General features: G+C 34.5%; 1 protein-coding gene and 1 long non-coding RNA gene across 2 annotated transcripts in view; both read right to left on the bottom strand.

The window, feature by feature from the left end:
- The window catches only part of LOC127864596 (uncharacterized), a 766,023-nt gene that overhangs the window by 202,616 nt on the left and 545,963 nt on the right, over window positions 1–17,444 (bottom strand). The gene's annotated exons all lie outside the window — the stretch shown is intronic.
- The window catches only part of LOC127862825 (uncharacterized), a 99,877-nt gene that overhangs the window by 71,950 nt on the left and 10,483 nt on the right, over window positions 1–17,444 (bottom strand). The gene's annotated exons all lie outside the window — the stretch shown is intronic.

Below are 17,444 nucleotides of genomic sequence, written 5' to 3'. Positions count from 1 at the left end.
TGATTAAAATCCAATGTGGCGGCGATTGCTCCTGACAAAGGATGTCGATGTCAACAGAATTACATGTACATGTAGATTTACACACGGAGTCGTTCTAAACATAAATTATCAAAAAAAATATGCTCGCCTTATTTTGTCATGGACGCTGCAGATTTTGATGGCGTCTACATCTTCACATCCTGTAGTTTGTGACCCAACACAAGATAATCCGTCATAATTCTAATAAACCTTGAAACACTTGTTGCAAGCGGGTTATTCTTACTGAATAGACTTTCTTTGATAAAATAACGGAGACAAAGTTTATTCATCAAAGAAAATACCCTAATGTTTACTTACATCCAAAAGCAAAACAATTCGAATAGACTTCTGAACCAAAATACACACCCATAAGTATGCTCTACGCACAATTTCACATCCAAATAGGCACGCACATTCTGAAAATCAATAACACGAATAAGCTAGATCTGATCTACATGTAGATCGAAATCCTTCGTCGCAAAGGTTCCATCCGAGGTAAGAAGTTCATGGAATATGTACTTTTTCATAATAACATTCACGATACATTAACACGTAAAAAATGCGCGTCTTCAATGTTTTATTCCCAGACATAGCATACTTGTTTCGTGTATATACCTTAAGATGACATCACAAAATTGACGCAATAAGTATGTCATTTTATGACGCCATCAACCAGCTGATTCATTCTACGGATGGCGCAAAATTATGTTCCTTGACTAGATTTAATGGTTGAAGGTCGTATTTAAAGTTTTAAAGTTAAAGTTTTCTCGACTCTAGAGATTTCTTATGACAAATCATTCAGTGGTAAAATAAAAAGTAGTCCGTGCACGCGACCGGTATGTTCAACAAGGTGGGAGAACGGCTAGTTTATTCCATATGTTATAAAGTCAATGTCGGTATACAAATGGGATAAACATACTTTAAAATTGTTTTTAATTGGTAGTGACTGCCAAATCTTAAACATCAGTAATGAAACATTTCTTACAAATATGTATCGATTATAGACCAATAAGATAAGTATTTCCGATTATAGGGTTCTAAACCACGATGGTGTTATTCCAAATGGATTAATAGCCTCGAGTCGAAACGGAACTGAGTTATTGATGTTGATTTGTAAACAAGAAAACTGCCTTTTTAATTTTTAGTGTGAGCGTTAGCTCACACTAATGTTACAGACCATATTTTGCAAATCAGTATGTGCTTAAGAGCCTTAGGTACGGTATGGAAAGACAACCACTGCCTGTTGCAGCAAACGACAAATGCTATATAGAGCGTCTGCTAGGAAAGAAAACCCCCTTTTGCTTGTTACTGGTACACTGCAGAGGGTTTATAGGACTAATAGTGTTTAACGGCTTGTAAGACGAGATTGGTTAGTCTAGTGTCTATCATTGAAATCTGTACATATTGGCTGCTTTCAGGGAAAACGAGCCTTCGTGCATGTCAAATAAGAGTAGCCTGTGCATACCGATTAGCCTGTGCAATGCGCACAAACTAATCAAGGACGACATTTTACAACAACGAACACTTACAGTGCCTTCAGCGCTTTGATTAGTTCATGTCATTATCAGTGTATATTGTAATCATAATGAAAACAACATTGTGGTAGAGTCCGCTTGCGGAAAGCCGGATATAGCTGTCACAGTTGTTGATTGTTTTTGCGCGCGCACTTAAATCATCCGATATGTTTCTTAATGATGAATAATTAAATATTTATAACTTACCACAGCCATTCACCATTTGGGGCGGCTTGTCACGCCCAACACCTTTCTCCCTCTCAAAGATGACCTACACTATTGTAAAGCAAACTTGTAATTTGAGTTAAAATGTAGATCTACAAAGAAAGAATTAATATTTTTGGTCAATTACCCTTTTTGTATTGGTGTTATTACAACTACTATAAATCAATGTCTGTATGTTATTTAAGAAACTTTTTTGTCAGCGGTTAACACCCTCTCATGTACTTCACCACCTAAAAACAGTGTATGTATCTGTATTGAAACAATCGGATCCTTTTGTGCATACGTATGAGCACCAAACCGCGTTCAATCTGAACAGCCTGTGCCGTACTGACTGTTCTGATTTTATGCTGTTCGCATATAGCAATTTACACTTTGCTTCAGAACGGGAAAATGTGAAAATTTAAATAGTTGGCCGAAACTTAATAATGTACTAATTCGAAAAGTACATAAAATATTATCCTATAAAGATAAAATATGAACACCGCTATTGGAAAACCGGGCTTAATGCATGTTCGTAAAATCTCATCCCAGATTTGCATTAATGCATGCTCGTCCCAGATTAGCATGCGCAGTCCACAAAGGCTAATCAGGAACGACACTTTCCAACTAGACTGGTGGTTTCTTTTCAAAAGGAATTCCGTAAAACAAAAATACGATACAAGTTGAAAGTGTCGAATTGCACAGGCGAATATTTAACGACACTTTACACACATGCATTAAGCTCTGCTTTCCCAGAACGCGGCTCATATTTATTGATTTGTAATCAAGATTTTTAGAGCAAGTTTTTAAGTGTTAATGATCAATATTAAACATGTGCCAATAACATTCATATTGAAACGATCAATTAAGGTATTAAATGCAATGATCCATCAATATGTAATATGATATGCCAAGAAAATAATAAATAAGTTGATCAAACGAGGAGTCGTATAACGTCACTACGGAATAAACTTTACGGTTACTGACGCAAGTAGGTCATCTTGTGCCGATATTTCTATCTGAAACATATATGAGTCTCTGTGTTTTGGTAGATAATAACACTTGAATAGTAACTGACTATAAGAATGTTATTAATTTGAAATAATTTAACTATTCTATGTGGCTAAAGATGGACATATATGGACGTACACAACCGATTCGTAGAATAGCATTTGGTTTAGTTTAGTTTAAACCTATTTATATTAGCTCGATTGCATACAAAGCCTTAGGCTTATTTGAAACTCCCGTTTCCTGGAACTAGAACCAGTACTTGGTGTCTATGGGGGATAACTAAAGAACGCCCGCACAGTGGGGATTGAACCCGTGACCTCCCGATCGCTAGGCGGACACCATATCCAATACGCCACGGCGAATGTATGTTTGTTTGGACTTTAACAGCTTTATTACGTTTTTTTTCTGAATTGCACGTCGACCACTATCATCTGAGTGTTTGCTATATGATGCTTTGTTTCTACAGCTATTTACTAAAGACGAGACGAGACGAGACGATTCTAGTTTGATTATCGATGTTGTTTCATTAAATCGATTCTCAGAAAGTCACGGTTCTGCTGCTCTAGTCTGTGTATAATAATTAAGTAATTCAATGGTCATTACATTGAAGTGTCTTGCCTTTTTATTGCTATTGAATCTGAATTAAATTGCCATGAGGTTAACGTTTATTTACCTTTAAATGTTTCCCGAAATAGTATGGGTCATGTGTGAGGTTAGGGTTAGGGTCTAACCCTTACCATAACCGTCAAAATCAGTAAACATATTCGCTCGCCTGATAATATTTCTGAAGTTTCATAATTTGATTAAATCTGTATTGAAGTCGTTAAATAATATCGAGCACTGTTTATTTTTAACATTTGTGTGATTGCCGTCAAGATTTGCTTGCGTGTTGTTCATCTACATCATTGGCGGTGTTTCATTCATGAAATTCGTGCCATCGCGCCGAGGGAAAGGAACTCTTTCCAAACTACGGATTTTGGTCCAACCTGTTTAGATACATACACATCCGCGCTATGGGAAAACGGGACTTAATGCATAAGCATAAACTGTCGCCCCAGATTAGCCTGTGGAGTCCGAAGTTTAAGTATTAAACCGCGCTTTGCGAAAACAGGGCATAATACAGTCCGCAAAGGCTAATCAGGGACAACACGTTCCGCCTATTTTTTAGGTTTTCGCTAAGAAGGGACTAAAGTTGAACGAAAAATGTAACAAAAGCGTAAAGTGTCGTCCCTAAAAAGCACGTGTGGACTGCATTAAGCCCTTTTTCATAGGCACGGCTAAATTATTTAAGCCTATTGTTGCCTCGTGGTTACACACTGGCACCAGGGGGGTCGAATGATTTGCGTCCACCCTCAAGCATGATCGTATATTTGTCGTTTGCATTAGACGTTCGATCAACGTGAAGTCTAACAGGGCTTCACGGGCGATGTCCGTATAGAGACTTAACGTGCATTCATACACAAGTTATACGCACAATACGTATAGTATATTTCGCTCTATTGGTGCAAAAAGGTACCATGTGCTTTCTTATTTCAATGTCACGTGGTACCTTTTTGCACCAATTGTGCGATTGATTGTGATTATGTGAAATATCAACGGCTTAATAGCATGTTATTGCGCACTGCTCCCCCACCCCCTTGCACTTCTTAGTTGACTCCCGATGTCGCTGGGACCGACAAGAGAACTTCGAGAGAAACGAATTTCGAGCCAAACGATTCACAATAGTATTTTTGTTTGCTTACAAAAACAACAGCAAAAACTATACTTAAAAAAAACACTAAAAAATAACAACACAAGTGTTGTTAAAGTAACATGTTGATTGTCTATGTTCATTAGTCCGTGTAGGAAGAAATCTGCGTCGTACAACTCCATATAACAGCATACCGCGTGTGTACGCTTGTCCGTCTGCGTCGTACAACTCCATATAGCAGCATACGGCGTATGTACGCTTGTCCGTCTGCGTCGTACAACTCCATATAGCAGCATACGGCGTGTGGACGCTTGTCCGGCACAGGCTAATCTGTGACGACACTTTACGCACATGCATAACGCCCCGTTAACAGAACGAGGTTCACATTTAACAGAAGGTTTATCAAGTTTCATGTAGAAACATTCAGTGCGTTTTTCGTACGCTGAACGTCTTATGTGAATGTTTGTATGTATTGAACATTGTTTGCTGAATATAAATTTGAATTACCGGTATATATTTTGTTAACTAATCGTTATTATATAACTATCGAATTCTGTACACGGGTATACTGTATGATGCACGGAGAGTGATGATAACTGAATATAATCGATGATAACCGAAGGTAACCGATGATAACCGAAGCATTAGCAGTAATCTTCAGGAGGAGAGGCATTATTTACTTAAACCGAAAAATGTTTTTGATTTCTTTTTTATTTAAACGCAAAAGCATGTTGTCATTTGTTAAATGCATTTTAATAACCATATACTGTTAATACTCGAACAAAACTTTCGACAAAAAACAAAAACTGTAAAAAAAAGATTAAGTTCATTGCCTCTGTCAGATCTTGTCGGGATTGTAACTTCATCATTGGTGCACATTTAAATAATGCCAGAAATTATTTATATGCGGAGGTTTGTCGAGTGCAAGGCCAACCACCGCGCATAGATTTGATTGGAACCAGCACAGCTGGATTAAATCCCTACCTTCAAAGCCAACCGCGTAATGATAGTTTAGCCAAGTGGTATACTAATTTTACTTTTGTTATTTTACTTTTTTAATTATGGTAGTTACAATTTTTATGAGAAACCTAAATGTATACACTTTTTAAAAAAATATAAAAGAACATGATACTACTTTTTATAATATAATACTTAAACCAACAAATATAATCCTATTAATTCTGGTAGGATTTTCTTGTTAGGGCAGGGATTGTATGTGAGAGCAAGGAACGACAACTCTGCGTAAAGTTTGTGCGAGGCATGTATGCATGACTCAAAAATCAAAATCACACTAACAGCTTGACCCGACTTTAACTCCCATATTAATCTAGTAAAAGAACAACTTAAAAAACTGTAATATTTACTCCCAAGATTATAAAGGCATTGATTCAATCATGAATGACAGTAACCGCTCAGACATGGAATATATACTTTGTTGTAGCAATCGGTTGGGCAGTAAAGAAAGTACATGTATTAATATAGGAAAGCGTCTGGAATTAATCTGGAATTGAAAAATGATAGTTTGGAACTTACGTGTACTTATTACAAGTCGTTTTAAATAGGCTGAACAGTAAACAGTATTAAAGCTGAACAGACACAGAGCAAGCGCGTTATATTTTACTCGCAGAGGTCCCGGGTGTGAATCTTATGGAAAGATATTCAACTATATTACTTGACAATATAATTATTGCAGAGTACTCCACATATGACATTATTTTCGGTAAATTAATTTAACGACATGTGTAACAACAAAAAATACAACCTCTGCGCGAAGATTTAAATGGAACAAGGATAGTTGGCATCAAAATTACTTAATTTAATAAGCATGTGTTCTTGTTTAAAAATTCACTGTGTACTGCACGGTTATGCACGGTGATGCTTTACGCAACGTGAAATTGTTGTCACCTATTTCAGACGTATAAAAGGATGTATTCTTATACTTTTAGATATCAGCACAAACTGCAAGAACATTTGTGTTGTATGCACTAAAGATTTTTTTTTCAAATATAATTCAATAACTTGAGATATTTGAAAAAAAAATTCTTAACGGTGTGTTTAAGAGATAAACGATCAGGCCTACGAAAAAAGAGTGAGTGGCGTGAATGGAATACATGCATATCATTGTGTATTTTTTAATCTTTTTCTCCGTCTGAAATTTAAATATATGAAGATCATCGTATTTGATAGTAAGTTAATTTAGAAATTTAACATTTATTCTTCTCAACCGGATCAACTTCCCACCCATACATGCCCACCCATTTTGGCCCAACTATTCACATCTCCCATCTTGTCTAGCACTGCAATGGTCGACCAATCATTACAAATCTTTTTCCTCTCATACTTGTTGATGAATTTCTGCAACATTAACATTCCAGTATCTGTGCTTTTACCATTTAAATTACATTAATTCAAGACTCCCATTATAATACTGCAAACTTTTAAAGCCTTTTGTCAAACCTTTCTTTCATCTATTGCAAGCCTGGTATAATTTTAAAGATAGATACGTTGTTTTTGTTATTAATTTCAATAAAAGGGCATTTCATACGAATTCAGACACCAGTACAAACATCGTTTTGGCAGCCATATTTTGACAAAGCATTGTTCGACAAAAGCCCAATACAACAGAAAACGCAAATTAAAAGTTCATTTATTTTTGTGTTCATGTTTTAACTTACAATGCAATTGTCGTCATCGAAATACTATAGACACATTTCCGATATTAGAAATAGCCACATAATACAAGTCTAAGATTATTAAATAGTTTTTATGCAAGAAGAGAAAAATAACTCTTTAGAAATTACGCACTACGGAGGGACACTCGATGTTTTAGTTGAATGTAACCTAAGATGGCGGCGTTTAACAAAGCATTTAGAGAACGAACAGAAACCATACATTTTAGTAACGAATACAAATCTTATAATGTGATGAAAAAGGTAAAATGTGTTTCTTACACCTATTAATGTTCAATATCTATACATTTACTATGGTCTTATTCATACAATGTCAATTTCTCAAACAAATGAATCGTGCACTGTACATTTTGTCAAGTCAGATGAATGAGTTGCTCCCCTTTTCTTTAAATATCATTCGGTGACCTTGTGTAAAAATTCACCTCATATCGATCAATGTGCTTTAGGAAACGAAGTTGTTTACCATTACATAATCTTAGGCGCAACTCATTTTGGCAAAATTAGGTAAAATTGCTTTTTTTTTTAATGAAATTAACATTGAAATAAACATATATGCCAATGCATATCTGTCGCTTCTTGCGACTTATAGTTTGATGCTTTTAGCTTAGTCAATATAAATTGCCGCCTAAGAGTCTTTTGATGATTTTTGCTTTGGCAGACTCTTGGCGTCAATAGTCCACTCTATCTTTTTAATAGCGAGATTTTTCCTTCTTTGTCTATATTGATGCGCAAGGAATTTGGTGCGCAACATTCAAGCACCGATATCAGACAGTTAATATCAACGGATTGCAATAATATTTACATACCTGTGTAGATAATTCATTTCTCAATAATGTTCCGTAAGAATTATGTAATGACTCTTTCAATTTTGCACGCCTGACCAATTTAAATCAACACACTACTCACATTTTCAATTCCAATCGCTGTGCCCGCTGTATACTGCAGGTAGATTTTAATCGATAACGCAGCGTATTACACCGTAATGCCTTCTTCTGATTGGTTGATATTTAAATATTTCATAACATGGCGAGAGGTCAGTGATTGTATTGCGATTTAAGCAGAAGTTTAACTGAAACAAATTATGCCTTTTAACTTTAAATCGACGCTATTTGAGGTAAAATGGACTAATTAACTAAAACTTTATGAGTTGGTAATGTTATTTTGCAATTTTAAGCATATTGATATAATAGTATTGTATTTATTTTTCGTTATGGTTTTTGCAGACCGGAGTTTCAGCGTTCAGATTTATTCTGAACGCGAATTATTTCAGCTACTTTTAGCTCTCAACTTTTACCATAATTATATGTGCTGGCTACGACCGGTACTATGCTTTTAAGCAAATATCGTCTTTTACTATTGACTGTACTTAATAGCGGCACACCAGACAAAAAAACTTTGTATATAATTTTATTGTGCCAATCCGTCGTTCCGTATTATACTTTAAGTCAGTATACCTGATTTCTTTTACATTTTATGGTGATTGACAATTATTTTAACATCCAGCGACTTGATATAATGTACAAAGGCATGTTTTTATCGCGTACGTATATACCTCTGTGATTGTGAGGTTTCGTTCATTCTGTGCAATAGCATCAGACATTACCATAGGCCGCCAACTTCAAACTACATGTACCAAGCGCAATATTACTAGATCTACACCTTGGGTACTCCGATAATTCAACGGTGGAATCTTACAACAACAACAACAACAACAACATAACCCACTCAAATTCACAGGGAAAAGTCTCGATTTTTTTTACTATGTACTATACAGAGAGGACATAACTGGGGGGGGGGGGCACACAATTTGCTCTATAAAACAAATGCGGAAGGGGGGTGGGTGGGGGCGACGGCCACAATAAGTCAGTGTACAATGAACGGTCATATATCAATTCGTTTACACTTAATATAGGTGATTTCAACATAAAGAAGTAAATATAAAACGCTGTCTGTTAAAGACGTTTAATTTTAATTTAAAATTGTAATTGACATTCAACAGTACAACAAGTTACAAATACACTGTGGCTCCAAATAGTAGGGGGCAGGCAGCTAAATTTAACCACACTGAGCTGGTAGGTGGACTCTAACAGTCATCTTCATGACGAGTTCTGAAAATAAAAAAGAGAGAGTATATAGAAATGTAAAATTCAGTTGAATTAACTATGCAAACATTTTATTTCAAAATAAATGTATACATAAATACTGTTGGTCTGATCAATATTTCAATTACCATATTTTATCAGAGCATGATAAAATGTGAATGTTATTAGTTAAAAATGCACAAGCTGAAAAAAGTGCACAAAACATTTGATAAAATTCAATTTAATGAAATCAATATCTACAAGGAGTAAACAGAGCGGAACAGGCATACAATTACAATGTATATCATTGTATGGTTTAAAAACCAGACAAAATCATAGTTAATGGTTAGATAAAGTAAAACCCCTATGAAATAATTCATAGTATTTTCAAATACTATCAGAAATCGCACGCAATCATAGGTGACTGAGGTCTTAATGTTTTTTTCAAGGGTGAAATTCAGAAAAATAATTGTTGCAAACTCGTGTCGACTGATATTGTGGCTAGTTGTATCTCTTGTTAGTATATATAATATATAGTAAAAAAAATCGAGACTTTTTCCTGTGCTCAAATTAAGAAAGAGTGTGTCTTTATGCAAAGGTCTAGATGTGTGTGCACTATTCATCATCCTATTTATGTGATAGACTAGTTAATTGTTATAGTTTACAATCGGGATTTTTTTGCGCATGCGCAGTCACTGGTTGGCAAAAGCGCTGGTTACTGATACGGAAAATATATGCAATTATTCATCTTTTCATCAGAAAATTATGTAAATCAGAACTTCTAAAATGAATTCTATAACACAATACATTAATTAAGATTTATATCACACCACACCAACATCGGCTTTGGAATAAATTGTATTTTTTTTTTGTAACAATTAGGGTAAATGAACAACACCTTAAATTGGTCTTTAAATACCCATTTTTTCACCATAAATGACCTATTAACAGCACCAGCAGACACCATTGAATACATTCAAATATTTTAGTGGTTGATTTGAGAGAAATCCTTTGAATGGACTACTCCCTGCATATTCGAACGACATAGGCACAAAGTGTGACCCAGTTACAATTATGCGTTACAGAATTACCGGGTCTGTACTCAGACACTAAATCGCCAGGGGAAGTCTTAATTGACTATTGATAAACACAGTTTTGCTTTCAATTCAATTTTTAATTCAATTTTATATTGAAAAACATTGTGCTTAAATGTGCCATTAACAATAAGCAATAAGATTTTTAAAGACCTGCGTCATGTAAAAATGGGTCTTATGCCATACCCGCCCATCATAGCTATAGCCACCTGGCCTACGCATCTTGCTGTCTGGTCAGGAGATACATAATGAGACCATAACAGCTTTGAGTGATTTTATAGGAGATAGCTTCACCTCTGACCAGACTGCGCAAATGTGCAGGCGGAGCATGAGCTGGGGCGGTCAAAATGCCTTATGACCTACATGTATGTTGCATGAAGTGGCTATGAAAGTGTGATTTGAATGTTTCAAAACAAAACTGTTTGTTAATCAAATAGTAACATACCATATATTTTGATGATGAAGAAATAAACTCATTGTAAGCCATGTGAGGACAATATGATGTGAATTCCCGTTGTAAAATTTGTATCTACTAACACAGTGTGGTTTGACTATAAAAATACACATTACATGCGTAGAATATGCAAATTTGTAAACAAATACAATAGTTAATTGTTGTTTCCAATTTAATTATTTAGACACATAAATTTTAACACTTTATTTCAAAGTCAGCATTAAGCCAACTATCTATTGTAAAGACATTTCTTCTTAGATTGAGCTGTTTTAAGCTCTGCTGTTTTCGGAGAAAAATTGAGGTATTGTCATAGCCAGCCCGGCATCATCTGTCAGCCGTCCACCATCTTCCATCCGCCGTCCGCGACGTGCTTAAACCTTGACATTTGTCTCTAAAATCAAAGGGTTTCCACCTACAACTTTGAGAATTCATGTGTAGATGCACCTTGAACAGTGTTTTTTTCATTGAAAATTGGGTCTGGTAACTGGACCCATTCCCAATGGAAAAAAAGTATATATTTTTCCCAAATGGGTGCTCAAAATTCCCAATGGAACCAAATTGTTTTTTGTTTTTTAGATCCATATGTTCATCTACCATCAATATAAGATCAAACTTAGTAAATATAATACTGTCCGACACACTTGTATCCTCAATTTTGAAGCATTAGTTAGCAATACAACAAAAACATTAATTTCCCAATTTTAGTCAAAACACCGCGAATTTTCCCAATCCAAAGGGACTGGCCATATTCCCAAACTGGTGGAAAAAAACACTGTTGATGAATTCTACATGCCACACCCATTGTTGGGTCATTAGGCCAAAGGTCAAGGTCACTGGGACCTCTGAAATAATTCTGACAAGCTTTCATTTATTTTAACCCTTTGCATGCTGGGAAATTTCTTGTCTGCTAAAATGTCGTCTGCTATATTTCTAAAATTAGCATTTTCTTCGATTTTTTTTCAAAGAATACTATCAGAGTAGCAAACAGTCTGGATCCAGATGAGACGCCGCATTCTGTGTCGTCTCATCTGGATCCAAACTGTTTGCAAAGGCCTTCAAAATTCGGTTTCAGCACTGAAAGGGTTAAACAGCACCCGCAGCCGAGCGTTGGCACCTGTTATGCAGTGCTTTTGTTTATGTTTTGTTTTAGCGATTATAAAGCATTTTTGTCATGGTCTATAGTAAACTTGTAGTTATTTGTGAACTCTTGTTCAACGTTCTATAAATTGAGAACTGTGAATACATTTTACCTTATTCTATTGCATTGTTATCACTTGTGATACAATAAGAAGGTAGATATTGGGAATAAGGAAAACTGTTTATGCAGTGTTTTTTTTTCATCATTTTGGGAATGGGGTTGAGAAAATTCGTGGCGTTTTGACTAAAATTGGGAAATTAGTGTTCTTGTTGTTTTGCAAAATATGCTTCAAAAGTGAGATAAAAGTGTGTCCAGTATTATATTTACTACATGTATGGTTGAACTTGGATGGGAGATGGATAAAATATTGAGATCTAAAAAAAATAAAATTAGTTTGCAAACCTTCCATTGGGAATATTTAGCGCCCATTTGGGAAAAATATACACTTTTTTCGATTGGGAATGTATCCGTTTACCGGACCCGATTTTGAATGTAAAAAAACACTGTTACGTTTATATAAAAAATATGTTCAGTGAATCAAATTTTTAAGTTTAGATGACTTAATGCCTATTGCAATAGAGAACTATCCTTTGGTGTGACATAATGATATACTATGTTACCCAAGCAAGTAGTAAATGATATCATATATTTGTGACATAACGATATACTACGTCACCCAAGCAAGTGGAGAATGATTGTGTTTATATTAAGAACGAGAATGCCCTGATTTATACATCACATCGATTTAATTGGTATATACTGTTTGACTATCAAAAGAGCCATGAAAACACCTCATTAGGTGATACATGCAATATTTATATAGCTCTCGAATAGCCAATGAACACACAAAACACAAGTATTTTGTTTAAGCTTCATTTTTAAAATCATTCTAAAACAAATACAATTGTATATATGTCTTTACTTCTACATTCTTTATCCCTGATTTGTCTTGTAAAGCAGACATAGCAACATACATGTATATGAGCGAGATAAATGTTATATGATTTCAGTTTTAAAATAAGATATAATTAACTTATAATAAACATTGAAATATGTTGGTGGTTATGATGAAAATGTTAGTAAGTTGATTTCAATTAGATGTTTTTCACACATCATTTGAACATTTGTAGGGTGTGTGATTGCTGAACTAATAATATATGTACATGTATTCACATAGTTTTCTTTACCTTTTTGGGAAATAATTCATCTGCTAATTAGTTTTCTGTTTTGAATACACAGTTGATGTACAGAGGGCACTTTGGCAAGCAAGGTAGTTAAGCATAGTAAGCAAGAGAGATAGAACTTCCGCCAGACGCTGTACATTCACGGAACTCCATCCTGTCTTTGACGAGACTGTTGTTGGAACAGTTATATATTGATCAGAAGAAACTGTTACTCGAGCAAAACACTTGACACTATACTGGTTCCCTCCTGTTTAGGTGGAAGTGATAGTGGTTGGGATAGTTATTTAGTGAGCAACAGAAAACTCGAGTCAGACACTGGACATGTACATGTACTGACATCCAAACTGTGTAGGTGGAAGTGACAGTGGTTGGAATAAGTGTCTAGTAAGCTACAGAATATTTCAAATATTATTCTAGCTAGACACTGGACATGTCCTAACCTCCCTCCTGTTGTGGTGAAAGTGATTGTAGATGAAACAGTTGTAAAGTGAGCAGAGGGACTGTAACTCATGCCAAACATTTGACCCTATACTGACCAACCTCATGTTTAGGTGGAAATGACAGTGCAGGGGATAGTTGTCAAGTCAAGAATCACAAGCCGCCAAGTCGGATCAGGCATAAGATAACATTGATATCAACAAAAGTCACAGCCTCATTGGCATGCAGCACAATTACATATTGCATTCTCAACTGTGGTTCAAGTTCTTAGATATATTATATTGTGATCAGTCACTGTCAGCTGTAAAATGTGTGTTGCCTTTCATTTCAAGTACCATTTTTGGGGTTTTGACATATATCCTTGAAACCAATGGAAAATGTGGGCATGTCTTTGCAGTCCTCATGCAATTGCCAAGAATCCATATATTTGATACTGTGTGTTTTAAATTGTTGTTGAACATTGTAATTTATGATAATTATTAATTGCAGATAATAGCAAGTTGTTCTACGCAGTTATCAAATAATTATCAAGCCTGTTTTTTATCACCTGTATTAACTTGGTCACAATAGTTTGAATGAGTAGTTCATAAATTCCATAAATTTACCTCAAACATTTTATCATGTTTATGACTTTAGTTCATGTCTAAAAGTATATGCAGTTATGAATGTTGAAATTTAAAAAAAAATCCTTTTTTTCGAAACCTCAGAGCTCCACAGTAACGGTAGTCCGACTGTCCGGGACAACTAAATTGTTGTTCCAGACAAGTAAATAAAGAATTTGCTAGTCTGACGGGACAAGTGGTCGTTATAATTTAATTACTTACAAAAAAATGCCTTTAAATCCGTTATTTCTGTGGAGTTGCCACACAACTTTTTCAATTAAATTTTTTTTACGTTTAAACGACAAAGCGCGAAATATTCCGATAGTTCCATGCAATACTACACCGCACTGTTCACAAGGGAAGCAACCCTTTTTTCTTTGCCAAGATAACAAAAATATTCTCCCTTGTAAAGAATATGCATTTTACGACACCGGTACACACTGATCTTACAGACAATTAACGTAACAACGTCATCTCTATGTATAGAATGATTGTACGACATCATTCCCATTTGTGGTTTGTTTTTGTTAGTACAATGTTGTCTGCTTAAAAATGTCTAATCTGCTTTCCTTTGGTTTTTCGTCTTCAAAATCACAGGACACTTAAAAAAAATACCTTAGGTATTGAAATGGCCTACAATTATGTTAACATGTATTTTGAACGATTAAAGTCTTTATGATTTGAGCATTTTGCATTATTTCATTATTTTGCAAAGTACTGAGCAGAATAAGATATAATGATCAGGACAAGATGCTTTTTGGTCAGGACCAAATTTTGGTCTACTTGTCCAATCGGACAAGTTGCTTCAAAAGTTAATGTCGAGCCCTGAACCTTCAATTAGGAACTTTTTTTAGTTCTAAATGGGGCCGAATACCGGACCCGATTTTTAACAAAAAAATCCCAGTGCTTTAGTATTGGATAATTTTTTTAAAAAGTACGTCCTCCTTGCAGCGCTAACCATTTACAAACAAAATCTCATTATCTTTATATTAAAAAAATGCTTTTAATGTTAAAACTGGAGCAGTGATATTTTTGCAACATGATTGTGGACCTCGGCCATGATTGCTGTAATTTGGGCTTTGGGATTGTTCAGTTACAAAGCATATTTAAACAATGGATCATATCTCTTTAAACTGACTGAATGTAATAGCCATAATTAAATAACAAAAGCACTACCAACACTGGTCTATTATCATACTGGTCTTAGATTTATCTTTAGCATCTTTGACCCTAACTGTTGAAAACAATTTAAACAGTGACAAGTACGACTTTATAAATGTTCTATTGTTCTATGATAATAATTTATACAGATTCAAAGGGTTTGAACAGAATCAGTAGACATCAGTGGGAACAAGAAGATTTAAGGCTCCACAAAACCTCTCCTCTTTCAATCAATGTTTGTGAATTGAGTGAATGATTGTATCAGGAAATCCAAAATATTTAAATGGGTATATGAATAGTATTTTCCCATGACAATGCATATTCTTTGTTTTCAAAAAGGTATTTATCTAAAAAAAGATGTTTTATTTCTTGTTTTACATACATGCCTTTAGTGGAATTCGAACTTATGCCTACACAAAACCTAATTTCATGAAATTTTAACTTTACTAAAGTCCTCTTATTAATAATGTGCATGTGTATAGTGGAACTTAATGTGCATTTCATTATATATTATTACTAGTGCTGCAACAATATACCGGTATCTCGGTATATATCGCAATCCGCATATTGTATGCAATACGATTTTCATCATACCGGTACAAAATTCTACAAAAATTCATCCACATTTCGTCCAGAAAAGCCATCCAAAATAATTATATCAAGGTTACAAAAAACAAAACAAATCGGTGTTTAGTAAAAATAAATTGTTACATAAAAATAGCATTCTAAAAAGTCTATTATACGGAGTAGCGTTGTTACATGGAAGTCCGCAAGATCTGGTTTTGCTTGTCATACTGTTACATTTAAGATAAACCTTGTGGTAATATGAAAAAAACACACAATTAATTACATAATAAAACTGTCAATTGATGTCATACTGTAAAATTTAAGATGAAGCTTATGGAAATTGGAAAGTAAAACACAATTAATTACATAATAAAAAATGTAAATTGATGTATTATAAACAGAAGTAATAATGAACAAACCATTTTTACGTAACAGCATTCTGATAAGTCACAGGACCAGCTTTTAAACATCCACAATTCTCTTTTAGGTTATTACATTTAATGTTTAATGGGAATATCCAATGGACAAAATGACAATACTAATCTTTCATAACAAAATGCTTTGTAAAGCCAAAACAAGAGTTAATTGTGTTTATAAAACATTTTGTAAAAAAGGCTAAAATTGCCAATAGGATATAACTAGAACCTACACATACAAAACAAAGGTTATGTTCATGTAATTAAGTTGGTTTTGGTGATTAGCTGGTAAGTTATAATTCTGGCACAAGTTAGCAATATATTGCAATATGTTGCCATACAGGTTTTTGAACTGACAATAATATTGCAGTACATTTCTTGGCGTATTGTTGCAGCACTAATTATTACTACTACCAATTGTCCAATGCATGCTAAAATTCCCGTGGGAACAATTTTGCGCTCGACTATTATATATGAAATATATATATTGGAGCTATCCTACTCACCCCTGCGTCAGCGTTAGCATGAGCGTCAGCGTTGAATTGTTAAAGTTTGCGTACCATTTCAAATATTTTCTATGTCCCTTGACATATTGCTTTCATATTTTGCATACATTTTAACCAACATGACCCCAATCTATAAACAAGAGCAGACAACTGTATCAAGCATTTTGTAAGAATGAAGGCTCTTTTTCCACTTAGAATATGCATATTATTGATAAATGTATGTTAAAGTTTGCGTACCACCTCAAATATTTTCTATGTCCCTTGACATATTGCTTTCATATTTTGCATACTTCTTTTCCAACATGACCCCAATCTACATGTAGAATATGCATATTATTGATAAATCTATGTTAAAGTTTGCGTACCAGCTCAAATATTTTCTATGTCCCTTGACATATTGCTTTCATATTTTGGAAACTTCTTTATCAAGATGACCCCAATATATAAACAAGATCAGACAACTATAACAAGCATTCTGTAAGAAAAATGTCACTTTTTCCACTTATAATATGCATATTATTGATAAATCTATGTTAAAGTTTGCGTACCACCTCAAATATTTTCTATGTCCCTTGACATATTGCTTTCATATTTTGCATACTTCTAAACCAACATAACCCTTATATATAAAAATTAGATGACAACTGTATCAAGCATTTTGTAAGAATTATGGCCC

The sequence above is a fragment of the Dreissena polymorpha genome, chromosome 1 (genome assembly GCF_020536995.1).
Source record: "Dreissena polymorpha isolate Duluth1 chromosome 1, UMN_Dpol_1.0, whole genome shotgun sequence".
In the NCBI taxonomy this organism is placed as follows: Eukaryota; Metazoa; Mollusca; class Bivalvia; order Myida; family Dreissenidae; genus Dreissena; species Dreissena polymorpha.
The sequence above is the reverse complement of the archived record's forward strand: the minus strand, read 5'-3'. Positions and strand labels throughout refer to the sequence as shown.